Source organism: Archocentrus centrarchus, chromosome 18 (genome assembly GCF_007364275.1).
Source record: "Archocentrus centrarchus isolate MPI-CPG fArcCen1 chromosome 18, fArcCen1, whole genome shotgun sequence".
In the NCBI taxonomy this organism is placed as follows: domain Eukaryota; kingdom Metazoa; phylum Chordata; class Actinopteri; order Cichliformes; family Cichlidae; genus Archocentrus; species Archocentrus centrarchus.
In genome coordinates, this window is record NC_044363.1 from 9,989,880 (window position 1) to 10,005,192 (window position 15,313).

Sequence of the window (15,313 nt, forward strand, 5' to 3'; positions counted from 1 at the left end):
AAGGGCTTATATATCAAATAAAGAAATGACTTGTTCTTACCCTCATTAATAAAGAATATATTGTAGCATCTGTTAAGACGTTGAAGAAGATGGCGAGAGATTGCCCTAAAAGGGCAACTTTTGCCGCAACCAAAACAAAACAGTAACAACAACGAGACTGATTCAGATAATGACGAGAGGGAACCCGGCATGCTTGATGCCAAAATCGCCCAACTGTTCAACTCAGACACTGAAGATGAGGAATTTGATGGATTTGTGGAAGATGAATGATTTAAAATGTGAGGGTATTTTTCTGTATTTGTTACAACTGAACAATATTCTGCGTTATTGTGAATGAGTTGAATAAAGTTCGACTAACCTGATGCTTTTGTTTTGCTCTGCATATGTTTTATCGTGTGCCTTATAACCTGGTCTGCATTATAACCCGATGCGCATTATGTATGAAAATAGACCCGTTGATATTGCGCCTTATAATGCGCAAAAAGGCTTTTCCTTTGCTTAAAAAATTCTGCATATTCCTATTATGATTTTTAGGTGTGTAACCATAAACAAGTAGCTTTTAGTGCCTGACTACCAACTGAGCAACTTTTAGTACCAAATCCTAACCAAACAGTATTTAGTGCCCAATTCTAAAGAGTAGCTTTTAATGCCTTAGTGCCATTCTTGTGGCAATGAAACAAGACTATTTTTTAAATGTATCATAAAATTGGCCTCACTGGATTGGCAGGCTGGGGTGGTAGTTCCCAGCGGGAATTTGCTAAAATCAAAAACTTTCATTTTATTTCTCAGTAATGTGCACTCAGCACCCCATCTTGACAGAAAAAAACAGAAATGTAGAAATTTTTGCAAATTTATTAAAAAATAAAAACTGAAATATCACATGGTCATAAGCATTCAGACCCTTTGCTGTGACACTCATATTTAACTCACATGCTGTCCATTTCTTCTGATCCTCCTCGAGATGGTTTCATTGGAGTCCAGCTGTGTTTAATTAAACTGATTGGACCTGATTAGGAAAGGCACACACCTGCCTATATAAGACCTCACAGCTCACAGTGCATGTCAGCGCAAATGAGAATCATGAGGTCGAAGAAACTGCTGAAGGAGCTCAGAGACAGAATTGTGGCAAGGCACAGATCTGACCAAGGTTACAAAAGAATTTCTGCAGCACTCGAGGTTCCTAAGAGCACAGTGGCCTCCATAATCCTTAAATGGAAGAAGTTTGGGATGACCAGAACTCTTCCTAGACCTGGCCGTCCAGCCAAACTGAGCAATCGTGGGAGAAGAGCCTTGGTGAGAGAGAAGAAGAAGCCAAAGATCACTGTGGCTGAGCTCCAGAGATGCAGTAGGAAGATAGGAGAAAGTTCCACAAAGTCAGCTATCGCTGCAGCCCTCCACCAGTCGGGGCTTTATGGCAGAGTGGCCTCTCCTCAGTGCAAGACATATGAAAGCCCGCATAGAGTTTGCCAAAAAACACATGAAGGACTCCCAGACTATGAGAAATAAGATTCTCTGGTCGGATGAGATGAAGATTGAACATTTTGGTGTTAATTCTAAGTGATATGTGTGGAGAAAACCAGGCACTGCTCATCACCTGCCCAATACAATCCCAACAGTGAAACATGGTGGTGGCAGCATCATGCTATGGGGGTGTTTTTCAGCTGCAGGGAAGGGATGATTGGTTGCAACTGAAGGAAAGATGAATGTGGCCAAGTACAGAGATATCCTGGAAGAAAACCTCTTCCAGAGTGCTCAGGACCTCAGACTGGGCTGAAGGTTCATGCCAAGCCAAGCCAAGCCAATTTATTTATATAGCACTTTAAAACAGTAAGCACTGACCAAAGTGCTGAACATGGAAGAATAAAAACAACAAAAGACAAACGTAAAAGTCAACACCCAGAAATAAGAGCATCAATAAAATATAAAAATAAATAAGAGCATCAGTAACATAAAAATAAAAGAGCAACAATAAAATTAAAATAAAATACACAATCAAAAGTCAGGATAAAATTAGACTAAAAAACAAATAGATACATAAGAAATAAATACACTGCGATACAAACATCTCAAGCTTGTTTGAACGCCTGGTAAAAAAGGTGGGTCTTAAGAGAAGATTTAAAAATAGCTAGTGAAGAGGCCTGTTTGATGTGCATAGGCAGAGCGTTCCACAACCTGGGGGCTGCCACGGCGAATGCTCTGTCCCCCCTGAGCCTCCGCTTAGTCCTCGGTACGACCAACAGCAGTTGGTCAGCAGATCAAAGTGGGCGGGAGGGGGAGTGTAGATGCAGCAACTCTGCGAGGTAAGGTGGTGCAAGGCCATTTAAGGACTTATAAACAAATAAAAGAATTTTAAAATGAACTCTAAAATAAACAGGAAGCCAGTGCAGAGAAGATAAAACTGGAGTGATGTGTTCCCTCTTATGTGTTCCAGTCAATAGCCGTGCAGCAGCATTCTGTACAAGCTGAAGACGAGACAGTGAAGAATGATTTATGCCAAAATACAAGGAATTACAGTAATCCAACCTAGTTGTAACAAAGGCGTGGATCACTGTATTAAAGTGATCTTTCGACAAGATATTTTTTATTTTGGCGAGCTGTCTCAGATGAAAGAAACTAGTCTTAACCACAGCATTAATCTGACCCTCGTCCATTTTGACGCCCAAATTTGTGACCGTGGGCTTAGCATATTGAAATAAAGAACCCAGATCCACAGGAGTGACCCTCCCCGTGATGCCCAGACCAAAGATGATGACCTTCGTCTTTTTATCATTAAAATTCAGGAAATTTGAAGCCATCCAAGCTTTGATGTCATCGAGACATTTCATTAGTGTGTGGACGGCGTTCGCATCACTTTGTTTTAGGGGCATGTAAATCTGGGTGTCATCTGCATAGCAGTGGAAGGCAATTTTATGCTTCCTAAGAATGGAACCAAGTGGGAGCAAATACAGAGAGAACAGTAGTGGTCCAAGTATTGAGCCCTGAGGCACCCCACACGACAGAGGTGCACAGGATGATCTAAAATCGTTTAGGCCAACAGAAAATGTTCTCTGGGTCAAATATGACCTGAACCACTCCAGAGCTGTGCCCCGAATACCCACCCAACATTCTAGACAAGAAATTAAAATGTTGTGGTCCACTGTGTCAAAGGCAGCCGTTAGATCTAAAAGAAGTAAAAGAAGTAAAAATGACAATGACCCTAAGCACACAGCTAAAATAACAAAGGAGTCACTTCGGGACAACTCTGTGACCATTCTTGACTGGCCCAGTCAGAGCCCTGACCTAAACTGGAGAGACCTGAAAATGGCTGTCCACCAGCGTTCACCATCCAACCTGACGGAACTGGAGAGGATCTGCAAGGAAGAATGGCAGAGGATCCCCAAATATAGGTGTGAAAAACTTGTTGCATCATTCCCAAAAAGACTCATGGCTGTACTAGCTCACAAGGGTGCTTCTACTCAGTACTGAGCAAAAGGTCTGAATACTTATGACCATGTGATATTTCAGTTTTTATTTTTTAATAAATTTGCAAAAATTTCTACATTTCTGTTTTTTTCTGTCAAGATGGAGTGCTGAGTGTACATTACTGAGAAGTAAAATGAACTTTGATTTTAGCAAATTTCTGCAATGAAACGAAGAGTGAAAAATTTAAAGGGGTCTGAATACTTTTGGTACCCACTGTACCAGTCAGTCTACATTCCTACCCTCACCTATGAACAAGCTTTGGGTAGTGAACAAAAGAATAAGATCACAAATAGAAGCAGCCGAAATGAGCTTCCTCCGAAGGGTGACTGGCCTCTCCCTTAGAGACAGGCTCAAGAGCACAGCCATTCAGGAGGGGCTCAAAGTAGAGCTGCTTCTCCTCCACATTGAAAGGAGCTAGCTGAGGTAGTTCGGGCACCTGACTGGGATGCCTCCTGAGCGCCTCTTGGGTGAGGCGTTCTGGGCATGTCCTACTGGGAGGAGGCCCCGGGGAAGACCCAGGACACGCCGCAAAGATTATATCTCTCTTCTGGCCTGGGAACACCTTTGGGTCCTCCTGGATGAGCTGGAGGAGGTGGCTGGGGAGAGAAAGGCCTGGGCTTCTCTCCTTAGGCTGCTGCCCCCACAACCCAGCCAGATAAATGGACGGATGGAGGGATGGATGGATGATAAAATCATCTTAGTAAGGACTCATAAATGAATACACAAAACATTAAGGAAATTTATTGAAGTTGCATGTGTCTGAAAGAAAACAAAATATCCGCATCAAGCATCATTTGTCTTAATTAGTCTAGATTGGTCGAGCTCCAGTTTTTAGTGCTTTGGTTTAGTGCTCAAACCAAGCAAGATTCAGTGCCTAAAAATAACCACATAGTTTTTATTGCATAAGCAATTGGTTTGTTAACCTAAACAGTAAGTAAAATGGTTTAGACATAAGCTGAACTCCAGTCTCCTGGCTGATAACTCTCTCCAACCTTCAAGAATTAACATTGCGGCACTATGGTAAGATGCAGATGGCATCTAATAAAACATCAGTGTTTGCCTTCACTGGGATGAGAACATGATGATGCGAGTATTATAATAAAGCAATTACCTACATTTTTTTAGCCATGTTTTGGATGTTAAATGGTTTCAAGGTCAATAGTTGGTTCTAACCATTCTATATTCAAAGCGTTCCTTTTATTGACCTACCCTGCCTTGATCCACAAATATCAACAACCTTCTTCAGGTGTATGAAAATACTGCCAATAAGCCTTATGCCATGGTAACACTGTTGATAGATGATGATCCTTGATAGATCATAAACTATGACATTTAACAACACATAAGAAAGGTTAGTGACATAACTGAGACATCTATAGGTTAGAGTTTGGCCCTGTACATGTGATCACATGTTCCTTCTACTTTAGATGAATTAGCGAATGAGAGGCAGCAGCAGTGATGCTTACTGACAACAACAGCTGACCTGGTATTGTCCTGTAGAGTGTGTGTGAGTTTGTACACCAGCAACACCAGAGGCACCCATTTTATCTGGTGGTCAATGGACATTGGATGCAGCAGACAGGAAGTGGATAAACTCTTTCTTCTCTTAAAAAAACCTGCTTTTATTACCTCATTTATACATAACAAAACTGCAACGTACCGCACCAAAGATAATCATCTACAGTCTGGAAACTTTCCTGCTGAAACGCAACATGTGGGAGGAGAACTTTGATACAGAGCAGTAAGTCACCTCTCCAAAACACGAGAGAAATGTCATTATTGATTGTTAACACAAATAAGCGATAAGCTCAGTTAGAAATTCAACATGCTTAATGCAAAAGTGGAAGGTTTAAACTAGTGGCAAAGCAGATCTCACTCAGCCCAAATTTATATTTAACAAAATAGGCAGAAAAGAGATTTATTGTGCTGAATACAATACAGAGAATACTATTTGTGACTAATTAGTTTTAGAAAACTCAACACTGAATAAAACTGAACTAATTTTACTTACACCCATTTATTTGCACTTGACTCAAAGGAGAATCTTGGTGCTTTCCTTGCTGCTCACACATGATATGAGCTTATTTAGAGCCCCTACCACGAAATGCGATGTTAAGAGGTTGCAGTCAATTTACATATTTCTTTGAGACCAGCTAAAATGATCCAAATCCAAAGGAAGAAAGCAGAAGATAACCCAAAGATAAATTGGTAACCTTAATGTATTGCTTATTTATTATTGAGTTAAAAGCTTAAGTTAAAATCCCACTAATGACCCAGTATTCAGATTAGCCATAATTTAATAGCTAGTAGGACCAACAACCTTCACATGATACTGATATCAGAATTATGAATGATTAAATGCAATCCCGCAAATGGTAGCAGTGATTGTCATTTTTGTAATATGGTTGTGTTGGTAGTATAAAGTGTGTATGTTTCTGTGGCTATACATGTCGACCAGCGAGGTTGGCCGTAAGCTAGACTACTCTCCAGTGTCATGGAGGGAGTATTTTGACCAGATGGAGGATGTTAGCGTGGGATCTGCTGACAGCAGGGATGTCTTCAGAATTTTTAAAGCAGGAAATGATGGACCGCTGCTGGTTCTTCTACATGGAGGAGGACACTCAGCCCTCTCCTGGGCTGTCTTCACTGTAAGTTTTTTGTACAGTTGGCTGGTTGATTGAATCCGTGGCCCATTGATTGATGGTGGCTACATGCCATTGTCTCTTCATGCATTTTTTTAGACAGCCATTACCAGTAGAGTGATCTGCAGGGTGCTTGCCATGGATCTCAGGGGTCATGGTGAGGCAAAGAAAATGTTATGCATATCTAAATGGCTTGACTGAGATGATCCTGTAAAAGTTGGACTGTGGATATCAACAACTAGTTGCAGACAGAAATTAGGCAGATTTTCCCATAACTTAAAACCTTTAATCAATTTATTCTCTTTTAAGGTGCCACTCTGGTACATCAATCAGATGACTTCTCAACTCAAACAATGTCCAGGTAACAGCAAATGACACTGGACACTGAATATTTCCTCAAGGAAACATCTAATAACATTACACATGCTGAACTGCTGCTCACAGAGATACTACTAATACTGACATTCCTGTTACTGTGCTATCTGTTGCCTGGCTACCATCAGCGATGTTGCCAATGTGCTTCGGGCCTGCTATGGAGAGACCCCTCCCCCCATTATCCTGATTGGCCACGGTGTTGGAGGGGCAATCGCAGTCCATACAGCTAGCAACATGCTACTGCCCACCACTGTGGGACTGGTGGCGATAGACGTTGTGGAAGGTAAGTGTTTTTAAAATCAGGAGTATCTGAAAATTTCATTTAAATCTGGACATTAAAGTTTAGATTTAGTCTTCTTCTGGACCTTCTTCTACAGGGAGTGCAATGGATGCCCTCCACAGCATTCAGAACTTCATAAAAGGAAGACCCAAGTCATTCAAGTCCATGGATCATGCTATAGAGTGGAGGTGGGAATTTAAACCCTTGTATATTTAAATTACTTAATGTCTGAGCATACCTAGGTTATTCAGTTACATTTCCTAGAGTACATGCAAACTTTGGCTGAATCTTCTTGAGTCCAGCGAAAGGTGATAATGCAGAAGATAAAGAACTAGCATTTCAGCAGTATTGGGCAAACTCTACTACATCGAATTTAACACAAAGAAACAAGCCCATCAGTGCATCAGGGCACATCTTTGCTGTAGTTTAATTTGAAATGTGGACCCTTGAGTTAAGGAGGCTGGGGTATTACCTTTCATATAGTTTGGAAACACTTTCTACTACCTTGGTCCAAAGTGACAGCGCTTACTGAAAACCCCAACCAGACTAATAAGGTAGCTACATCAGTAGTTCTCAAATACACATTTGAAATTGCCACCTTTACCTCCCACTGAAGCTGTAGTCACACTGCAGTAGAAAAATCTGTGTTTTCAACCATTGACTTCCAAAATACTGCAAACAATATTGGTGAAGGCATCATAATCATCCAAACGCCTTAGCACCTCTCTGGCAGTGAGCTGGCAATCATCTTCTTCCAGCTACTCCCTTTAGGGGTCACCACAGCAGTTCATCTGCCTCCATCTCACCCTATCTCTAGCATCCAACCCTGTATGTCCTCCTTCACTACATAACGGATCGGCCAGTCACTCCTGTACAGGAACCAAGGGGTGTTTCCCAACAAGCAATGCAGACATTGTGTTAGCCGGTGGCAAGGAGACTGGCCTAGCTTTAATTGCCTACCTACAGATGTCCACTCTGCTAGCCTCTGAAAACAACACTGCCTGAGTAGCCTTGCAGGTCAACTCCTTTGAGACTTTAATCCAGCACAGCAAAAAGAGTAGAGAAAAAGCCAAACCTTATAATTCCAAATGCTTAATTCCACAGTGGTTAATACTCTGGCGCTTCCCAAGGAAACATTTGACTTTGAAACTCCAAAGTTTCAAAACTCCAACAAGCAATTGTTACTCTTTGGTCTCCTTTCAGTGTGAAGAGCGGGCAAATCAGAAACCTGGAGTCTGCCAGAGTTTCAGTGGTCGGTCAGATAAAAAGGTAGCCAACTTACAAACAAATATCCACTTGTATGTTATGTTCCACATATGCCTGAGAAGTCTGAATCCAGACTGCTGACTTTCACACTAAACCAAGGTAGAGTGAACTCATCCTGACTTGCTATGCTGTGGCTGTTAGATGTGAGGTAGAGGAGGCCGAAACTCTGGAGCAGGCCAGCCCGGTGACAGACGTGGTCTTTGAGCGCAATGAAGAATTTTATGATCAGAGTTACGTCAGTGATAAAGAAACCACTGCCTCAGAGGTGAGCCTCAACGAAAACCAGGTATGAAAACAACTCCACACAAACACTGATGGTAATAGGTTTTTTTAAAGGTACAAACCCCACCCCAATGTCCAATGTTTATTTCTGTTACCTACTGCCTGGATTGTTGCAGTTTACTAATCAGCTAATCTGTGTATCATCTCTATGCATGTCAGAGTGTGTATAAGTGGCGTATAGACCTCTCCAAGTCAGAAAAGTATTGGGATGGCTGGTTTAGAGGGACCTCCAACCTCTTCCTTGCCTGCAATCTGCCCAAACTGCTGCTGCTGGCAGGTGGGTAAATGCATTTTCTGGTGTATATTATTAATGTAAAATGTTTCCCCTCAAAGGATTTTTTTAGTATTAATATTCTTTAAATTCTAGGGCCTCAAAGATTTTGGTTTATCTGAACAGATAAACAAAATCTTTTTTTCTTAACCGTAACTACAATGGGTCCTAATCATAACCACGTGATTTCCACCATTATAACTAAGATTTACCATTCATCCATTCATCCATCCATCCATCCTCTTCTGTCTATGTAAAGTGGAGACTCAGTGGCATCAGATTAAATAGGGTATGGCAGACATCCTTGTTCCCTAATATCATTCCCAGTTTTTCTTGGAGGATCCCAAGTTGTTCCCAGACTAAACGAGACATATGATCTCCAGAGAGTTTTAGGCCTACTCAGGGGTCTCTACAGCCTTCCAACTCCTGAAGGCTTCCTAACCTTGGCAGTTCAAACCATTATCCTTCCCCAGACCTAACCAAGGCTGGGGAAGCAGGGTAACATCACTAATCAAATCTGAATTTCAAAAGTGATTTGTAAACTTTTTGTAAATAACCGCCCAAAACAGCTTCAGATAAATCTGTGCTTTGTTCATTTCTGTTTCCAGGAATTGACCGGCTGGACAGAGATTTGACTATTGGCCAAATGCAAGGTGGGTTGTTGGTTCAACTCATGCAACAACAGAAATTTTTTTAAAATCACTTCTGGATTTAAAAATGAGTCACACGGTCACTGTTGCTGTACTGCAACTTAGAAACACAGCCATGTTAAAAAACATTAATTACCATCCTGTCCTGAGACTATTACTTATTGGGCAACAGGAAAGATTTGGAATGACATTTCCTTTGTGGTTCAAAAGAAAGAGGAAACTAGTTGAAAATTTCAATTTTGTTCAGGTTTCATGTGTTAAAGTTCAAACTAAGGAAATGTTCTTGTAAGAAGTGGAAGTAAATCATTTAACCACAGTCAGATGATACATGGCCTCCCAGCTATAGTCTGATCATTATGTGCTGGATGTGTTCAGAGCAGTGAGTTTGTATGAGGACACACTGTAGGTTAAAGGTGTTTATAGTTCTAAACAGTTTCAGCAGGAACCACAAAGGGAAAACCACCTTCACTGCTTAAAGCTAAGTGAGATTTTACAATTTCAAAGTTGTAATTGTAAAATTTTAGTCACTAGCAGGCATTTGCTGGTTGCTGATACCTGAAAGGCAAGAAAGAGAGAGCCTTTGGCAGTAACTGGCTTTAGAAATTGGAGCACACAGGCATCAGGGTGGTTCAGTGGGTGAACATGAATGCCACATGCCTGTGGTTCAGGTGCCCCAAGTTCAGCCCAGGTTCGCATCTAACCTGTGGCCTTTTCCTGCATGTCTTCCCCCATTGGAGACTGTTTCCTGGATGATGTATGCACCATCTCATACACAAGAGAGCAGCGGCACAAAAGATTAGCCAACAGTGGCACCCCTACGTCTCTACTCCAAAGTGCTGTAGACACGTCCACACTCAGACGTACACAGAGGCAGCTGGTTGTGTCAGTCAACAGCCATGCTGGAAGTGACAGCACACAAGTGTATGTGTGTGTGTGTGTGTGTGTGTGTCAGTGAGTGAGAGACACAGACGTTAAGAGCGTGTCTTGATTTTTGTGTCCAGGTAAATTCACGATGCAGGTGCTGCCCCCATGTGGTCACGCAGTGCAAGAAGACAAACCAGACAAGGTGAAGAGAACTCCTCACGTCGCTCTTTTGTATCATTACCTCTCAGATATAACCATGCTTCTTTAAAATCTTGTAAAGAATAAAGAGTTTGCCCTTTAAAAAAGTTGACATTTTGAACCAGACACATTTCAAGAAACATGCAAGTTAATTTTTCCATCCATGTTTCCATAAAGTAGGGGTGGGAAATTCATTTTCCCATTTTTTTTTATGGAGCACTGCACCAAATCAGCTTATAAAGACATCAAATGAATATCAGTTGAGCTCAGCTTATTGGTGCAGCCCCTCTCAATAGTCCCAGTTTCTCATGTGGCCACTGGGGAAAATCAATTTCCAGTTCTAGTGGTGTGTAAATTAGTGGTCAATTCATCTATACAATTAAAATACCTCCAGTCAAAGCTTAAAACTTCTGTAAGGTTCACTGCGCGTTTAAGTCATTTATTTCATGGATGTTGATTTACAGGCAGTGCTTTAAGGAATCAGTGGGTTAAACAATCTTCTGTATAAGTAGTTAAATTATCATCTGTACTGTTTTTTTGAGTGTGAATGTTTCAACACTGTGAAGTTTACTGTGGCAAAGTTGGACTAAAGTTCAGCCTGACATCAAATAAATGAAGGGAAACTACGCACTTATTTTACAGGCCAACGTAAATGTTCCGACGTGCAAATGGATTGTTTGGTGCTGCTAAAAGTTCAAACTAATTTTGATGATTTTATCTGTTTGTGCATAGGTGGCAGAAGCTGTGGCCACATTCCTGCTGAGACACAAGTTTGCTGAAGCCAGAAGAGAAACGAGGAGGTAAAAACTGGATGTACGGCACCATCTACTGGTTAATGTGCAGCAAGCAAAAGATGGAAACATAGCTGCTTCCATTTAAAGGCTTCAGTTCAGTTCAGCTGTGTCAGTGGTGCTGCTTTGATGTCACGCCATGATTGCTGCTTTTCTTGCCATCTTAATGTTGGATGTTGTTTATTTTTACCTCACTCAACCTAGTGAAGATATGAGAAAGCTTTCCACCCCGACCAAAGAAAACTTCTACATGAAACTTACTTTTCTTCTGTCTGCAGCTCCCACTCCTTCACACAATGATGTGTCCACAGGTAAGACACTAAATACCTACATCAAGAAGGCACTTAAAGGAGGGGTTCTGAACACAGCATATGGTAACTGCTATCAAAAAAAATAAAAAGTTAACAAAAACCTTAATCTTTCCTGTGATCTGATTTTAAACACTTTTTTCCCCTCACAGGTTTCAGAGCAGCAACAAGAAACACCTGATTCAGAACTAACTGCTTCTATACTTCCTGAAGGCAACTGGAGACCTTCAATTTCTTCTTCTTAACTCCACCTGCTAAAGTCAAACCCCGAAAGCTTCCACCAGCCTAACAACTGGAAATATTCCTCAGGGGCCCAAGAACATATGGGTGTGTCCCAATTCAGGGGCTGCAGCCTTTGAAGGCTGAAAGTAAGCGGCTGTTAAATAGGGTCATCTAGGTTTCATTTTTGCATCACCGGCTGCACCCGCCCTTAGCCCCACCCGTGTCAGCAGCTCTGCAATCGGCGCAGACTAATGATATCTCTCCTGCTGAATGATAAAAAACACGTCTTGATTTGTTTGTCTTCAGATCTTTGGTCTGTGTTGGGTTTGCTGGAAAGTGTTCCAAAGTTGAAAGTTTTTAGTAGCTCATTAAAAGCTTATTTAGCCCGATTTTTACTTTAGAAAGGATGTGAATTTACAGGTGCTGTCATAAAATTAGAAAAACATGAAAAGGTTGATTTATTTCAGTAATTCCATTCAGAAGTGAAACTTGTATATTATATCCAGTCATTACACACAGACTGATATATTTCAAATATTTATTTCTTTAATTTTGATTATTATAACTGACAACTAAAGAAAACCCCAAATTCAGTATCTCAGAAAATTAGAATATTACTTAAGACTAATACAAAAAAAGGATTTCTGGAAATGTTGGCCAACTGAAAAGTACGAACATGAAAAGTATGAGCATGAAAAGTATGAGCATTTGCAGCACTCAGTACTTAGTTGGGGCTCCTTCTGCCTGGATTACTGCAGCAATGCTGCGTGGCATGGAGTCGATCAGTCTGTGGCACTGCTCAGGTGTTATGAGAGCCCAGGTTGCTCTGATAGTGGCCTTCAGCTCTTCTGAATTGTTGGGTCTGGTGTATCACATCTTCCTCTTCACAATAGCCCATAGATTTTCTATGGGGTTAAAAGTCAGGCGAGTTTGCTGGTCAATTAAAAACAGGGATACCATGGTCCTTAAACCAGGTACTGGTAGCTTTGGCACTGTGTGCAGGTGCCAAGTCCTGTTGGAAAATGAAATCTGCATCTCCATAAAGTTGGTCAGCAGATAACACAGTGGACCAACACCAGCAGATGAAAATGGCACCCCAAACCATCACTGACTGTGGAAACTTTACACTGGACCTCAAGCAACGAGGACTCTGTGCCTCTCCTCTCTTCCTCCAGACTCTGGGACCTTGATTTCCAAAGGAAATGCAAAATTGACTTTGATCAGAGGACATAACTTTGGAGCACTCAGCAGCAATCCAGTCCTTTTTGTCTTTAGCCCAGGCGAGATGCTTCTGACGCCGTCTCTTGTTCAAGAGTGTCTTGACACGAGGACTGTGACAGCTGAAACTCATGTCTGCATACGTCTGTGTGTGGTGGTTCTTGAAGCACTGACTCCAGCTGCAGTCCACTCTTTGTGAATCTCCCCCACATTTCTGAATGGGTTTTGTTTCACAATCCTCTCCAGGGTGCAGTTATCCCTATTGCTTGGACACTTTTTTCTACATCTTTTCCTTCCCTTCTCCTCTATTAATGTGCTTGGACACAGAGCTCTGTGAACAGCCAGCCTCTTTAGCAATGACCTTTTGTGTCTTGCCCTCCTTGTGCAAAGTGTCAAAGGTCGTCTTTTGGACAACTATCAAGTCAGCAGTCTTCCCCATGATTGTGTAGCCTACAGAACTAGACTGAGAGACCATTTAAAGGACTTTGCAGGTGTTTTCAGTTAATTAGCTGATTAGAGTGTGGCACCAGGTGTCTTCAATATTGAAGCTTTTCGCAATATTAAAATTTTCTGAGATACTGAATTTGGGCTTTTCATTAGTTGTCAGTTATAATCATCAAAATTAAAAAAAACAAACATTTGAAATATATCAGTCTATGTGTAATGAATGAATATAATATACAAGTTTCACTTTGTGAATGGAATTCCTGAAATAAATAAACTTTTTCATGATATCCTAATTTTATGCACCACTTTCTATTTTTGCGTCTTTTTGAATACATCTTTGAGACATGGCAGCATTCGACTGAGTCTGCCCTGCAGACCCAGGTGACGAACTATCCCAAAGCACCCTCTGTATGATGCTACAATTACCAGTTAGAAAAGACGGTTACCCACTGTGCACAAATGACTTCCAAGGTTAATCAGCCTTACCTGGTACTGAGCTCACATACAGCCTGTGGTTTCCGTTAACTTTTTTGAAAAACCCTGATGGTATCAAGTCTCCATTTAGCTCCATGTATTTGCTGTTGACAAGTGTTGTGTTTGCCTTTTCGATAGATATATTTCGTTGTTCGTTATAAAATTCATTGCAACTTATTTGTGTCTGAATTCTTCTTGGTTGCTAAGCTCATGATCTGAGACCTTCCATGTGCTCTGTGAAATAATGTGCTTGATTTATAATCAATAACCACTTGTTACAACCAAGGTGAGCAGATGAGCATCTCTGAAAGCCCAACACGTTGAACCTTGAAGCAGATGGGCTACAGCAGGAGAAGACTGCACCAGGTACCCCTCCTATCAGCCAAGAACAGGAAACTGAGGCTACAGTTTACACAGGATCACCAAAATTGGACAATGAAGAACTGGAAAATCATCACCTGATCTGATAGGTCTCGATTTCTGCTGCAGCATTTGGAAGGTGAGGCATGGATCTATGAGCCTTGTATCAACAGTTCAGGTTGTTGGTGGTGTAATGGTGTGGGGGATATTTTCCTGGCACACTTTGGGCACCTTAGTACCAGCATGCTTTTAACCCCACAGCCTACCTGAAACCGTGTGAATCCCTTTGACCACAGTGTGCCCAGCTTCTGATGGCTGCTTCCAGCTGAATAACACCCGTCACAAAGCTCTGATCATCTCACACTGCTTACCCATTATAGTGAGTTTACTGTACTCAAATGACCTCCACCGACACTAGAGCTCAATCCAACAGAGGACCTCTGGCATGTGACAGAACAGGAGATTCACACCATTGATGTGCAGCTGACAAACCTGCAACAACTGTGTGATGCTGTCATGTCAACATGAACCAAAATCTTTGAGGAATGTTTCCAGCACCTTTTTAAATCTGTGCGTCTCTCATCCAGAGCAGAACACAATCCCAGCCTAAGCATGCCTCCTCTGGAATCACACCGGTATCCGGTATACTTGATACAACATCAAAGACAAGAAATTACTAAGATCTAATTTGTGGTATTCCCAAACAAGATCATAGTGAAAGTAAATCAAGTTAAAAAAAAAGTGACACTAAGTGTGGAAAAAAGCATTTAGTTAGCTGGATGAAAAATAAATACTGAAGCTAAAAACAAAGTGAAACAAAACAAAAATGAAGAAAAAATATTAAATGGTGCAATTCTTTACAGCGTTAGAATTACTAATAATGTGAAAAGGCCATCCAAATAATGCATGCAACAAGGTGTCATTAAATTACCTGTAATTATGAGTCATCATAACAAAATAAGGGATTTAGTTTGGATCAGTATGGCAACAACTGCTTAATAACTAAATCCCAAGATGTTCAAGGAAGACACACAAACACGAGGCTGGAATAAAAACAAAAACTTGGAGTAAAATTTTATTTAAATTCTGTCCTGAATCCGGACACGTGCAACAACTGAACACAAACATCATGGCGTCATGCCGCCTTGTATTTACATGTGTGTGTGTTTATTTATTTTATGTTTGCGTGCACGGGACAATCAC

General features: G+C 41.2%; 1 pseudogene; it reads left to right on the plus strand.

Moving 5' to 3' along the window:
* The first annotated feature begins 5,174 nt into the window (after positions 1–5,174).
* LOC115797191 (protein phosphatase methylesterase 1-like) lies at positions 5,175–11,606 on the plus strand (annotated as a pseudogene).
* The last annotated feature ends 3,707 nt before the right edge of the window (positions 11,607–15,313 follow it).